Here is a 3,856-nt window from a genome sequence, read left to right as displayed (position 1 = left end):
TCCTCACTCATGCTTTGCAGCAGCCCTACCTGGATAGCTCCCATCTTCTGCCTCTTCTGCTCCTACTCATGAGCTACTAAATGGAGCTAAAGGAAGTCATTAAACCTTGATGATTAGATCCACTACCAATTTGTTACTTGATCTCAACTGGGCCTTCACTGCTGCAAAGCAATCCTTTCTGTTATCCTTAAATGACACGGTTGGCTGTGTGGTGGGTGAGAGGTGAAATGATTGAGGAAACAAAGGTTTGAGCTTCTAAGAATATCGATTTATTAAGCAATGCATGCCAATTACATAACAAATAAGGACCAATGGCCACCTTCAGCTTTGCCACAGGACCCCAAATACAGGGAGAGACAGATTTTTATGCAATAAAAATAATTAATTAAATTAGAACAATTAATGAAAAGAAAATGATTAATGAGAATAACAAACTTAAGTAATCTGATTTCTAGTGAGAGGAAAGATTAGGGACTTTCCAAGTTAGAAGGGGGGAGATTGAACAGATGCAATTCCTGAAGTTAGAAAAAAAGATTCTCCATTCCCCTCAAGTGTCTGTGTTCAATCAAAGGAAATAATGACTGATTGACCAGAACAGGGCCAGTTTTCAGAGAAGACATATGGGTTGCTTGAGATGGGTAATCGTGAGAAAACTCCTTGCATCGACCTTTAGATCTGACTGGGTTTCTGGTCCTTAGTCAAGGGTCTCTAAGCAACAGGTAATAGTGGTCCAGCTTCCCATCCATGCAGGGCTAGGTTCAAACAAAGCAATGAAGTTTTCTCCCAATTCCCACAATTGAATAAAAATTTCTTCCAAGTCAGAATTTGGACTAGAGCCATGATTGAATAGAAAGGGAACTGAGCTAGTTCCAGAATCTAGTCACAAGATGGAATCAGTGTGTTTTGCTCAATTCCCACTACCACTTGCTGTTCTAATTCTTCAGTTGTTCCAAGTCTTCTTTTCCCCCCTCAAGTCTCCCATACCACTCTTCCCTCAACTTCACACTGCAGGAACTTGCCTCATATTTTACTAAGAAAATAGGGCCTTTCAACTGTGAGCTCCTTCTTCTCTTCTTTACATTTCAAAACCCCTTGACAACACCCCCAGCCTTTCCTTTTTTACTCCATTCTCTGATGAAGAAATGACCTTTTCCTAATCCTTGCTGCACCCTTGATACCATCATTTCCCATATCCCCCAGTAGATTGACCTCATCCCTTCTCACTGTCTAATTCACTCTTTTTGTTTCCTTCTCAGGTCATCTTCACTCCAAGCCTAACATTGCATCCACTGTAACAGAGGAATCAAACACACTGCCTACACCAGGGGTGGGGAACCTGTGGCCTCGAGGTTACATATGGCCCCCTCTAGGTCCTCAAGTGTGGCCCTTTGACGGAATCCAAACAGTTCTATGAAGTTTGGATCCTGTCACAGGCCCACACTTGAGGACCTAGAGGGCCATATGTGACCTCGAGGCCACAGGTTCCCCACCCCTGGTCTACATGAATTTGGCAATACTCCTAAGTGTGACCCAAAGCTGAATGAAATATATTTGGAAAATATTTAACAAAATAATAAAAATTAAATGTAACATAGATTTTTAAAACTAAATCAAAATGCAGCCAGCAAGGTTCTTATGTAGAGATCAGTTGCATTTGACCCCTCTATACTATACCATGTTGCCTCTTAAAGCATAGTACTGACTTCCAGGTAAAATGAGCTACAAGACAGTGGACTGGACATTTTCTCCAATCCCCGTGACCTCTCAAACCTCTTCAAAACAGAAATTATGGGTGAAAGATAAAGCAAGTCATCAGTTTCCATGGTCCCAAACCCCAAAGAAGATTTTAAAAAGCAGCATAATAATGAAAAAGGTAAAACCAAAGCTGACATATTTTCTAAAACCTTTGAACTAGAACAAAACTGATACTTTCCATTTCCTCAAACTGAACTTGAACAGCACTAATATTTCAAATGGTTTGAAGCATAGCTTTAAGAATTTCAAAAGCCCTTTCATGATGCCTGTCTCCTACAGAATCATCTCAAGTGATTCTGGTCTGATAGGGCTGTGGCTCTAGGGAATGAACCTCAAACCAGAAAACCCAGGTCTAGGTCCACCACTTGCTAGAGACCACAGGCAGTATCAAAAACTTCTGGAGCCTCAGTTTCCTCATCTGTCAAAAATGGAGATCATTAACTCCCTGTACCTATCTCGCAGGGCTGTTACAAAGACTGAATGAGATAATGTGTGTGAAAGCAGAGACAGTCACTTGAGGAATGTCAGATATTACCATTGTTGTAATTAGGGAGGGCAGGGAGCTTGCTTCTTCTTCCTCTCCTCTACCTCTTGGAATCCTTCACTCTCTTTGAAAATTCAGCTCAAATCCACCTCTTTCCTACCTGATATTTTTCCTGATCTTTCCATTTGTTAGGGTCTACCCCCCAGGTGATTTATTTATATTTACTTTGCATATAGAAGGAAAGAAACAAGAAATAATTAAGCGCCTACTGTGTGTCAGGTAGACAGTTAGGTGGCTGATAGAACGCCCCACCTGGAGTCAGGAAGACTCATCTTCATGAGTTCAAACCTGACCTCAGACACTTACTAGCTATGTGACCCTGGGCAAGTCACTTAACTCTGTTTGCCTTGACTCCTCATCTAAAAAATGAGCAGGAGCAGGAAATGGCAGATCATTCAGTATCTCCACCAAGAAAACCCCAGATGGGGTCATGAAGAATCGGACACAAATGAAATGACTAAATAGCAACAACAAACATGCCAGGCACTGGTTTATTCACTTTACAAATATTATCTCATTTGATCTTCACCCCGGGTTGTAAGTGCTATCATTATCCCCATTTTACAGTTGAGGAAACTGAGGCAGACAGCAGTTAAGTGACTCACCCAGGGTCATACAGCTAGTAAGTGTCTAAGGCTGGATTTGAACTCAGGTCTTCCTGACTCCAGGCCCAGTGCTCTATGATCTGGGTTAGTCAGCTTTTGTCCTTTTTTTCCCTTTTCAAGTCACTATCGCTTCTCAGTGACTTTCCCATTCCCCATCCCCATCCCACATAGGCTCCTCTCTTATAACAAATAAGCGTAGTCCAAGTAAAAACAATTCTTGTATGTGCCCTCTTGTCTCTCCTGACACTGACACCACCTTGGGACTTGACCTCATCAGCTCATATCTGGATTATTTCAATAAGCAGCTAGTTAATCTGCCCGCCGCAAGTCTCTTCCCACTCCATTTCATCTTCCACTCAGCTGTCAGACTGATCTTCCTAAAACACAGATCTGACCATGTCACCCCCTATTCAAATAAATTCCAGTGGTTACCTATTACCTCCAGGATCAAATAGAAAATCCTCTGTTTGGTTTTTAAGACTATTCCTGCCTTTCTGGTCTTCTTACACCCATTCCCCTTCATGTATTTGGCAATCCAGAGACACTGGCCTCCCAGATGGTTCTTGCACAAGACCATCTTTCTCCACACTCCATGCAGTTTCACTGGCTGTCCCCCATGCCTGGAACTCTTCTCTAGCCTCATCCCTGTTTCCTGGCTCCCTTCAAGTTTCAGTGAAAATATCACCTTCTACCAGAAACTTAATCTTAGTGCTCTCTTTTTTTTCTTTTTTTTTTTGGAGGGCAATGGGGTTAAGTGACTTATCCAAGGCCACACAGCTAGTTTTTGGGTTAAGTGTTTGAGACCATATTTTAACTCAAGTACTCCTGACTCCAGGCAGTACTCTATTCACTACACCACATAGCCGCCCCTATTTTAGTGCTCTCTTTCTGGGATTATTTCCAAATTATTTTGTGTGTGTGTGTGTGTGTGTGTGTGTGTGTGTGTGTGTGT

The sequence above is a fragment of the Petaurus breviceps genome, unplaced genomic scaffold (assembly GCF_028583685.1).
Source record: "Petaurus breviceps papuanus isolate PSGF00001 unplaced genomic scaffold, PetGlider_PUasm1.0 77, whole genome shotgun sequence".
Lineage (NCBI taxonomy): Eukaryota > Metazoa > Chordata > Mammalia > Diprotodontia > Petauridae > Petaurus > Petaurus breviceps.
This window is presented reverse-complemented; position numbering follows the sequence as displayed.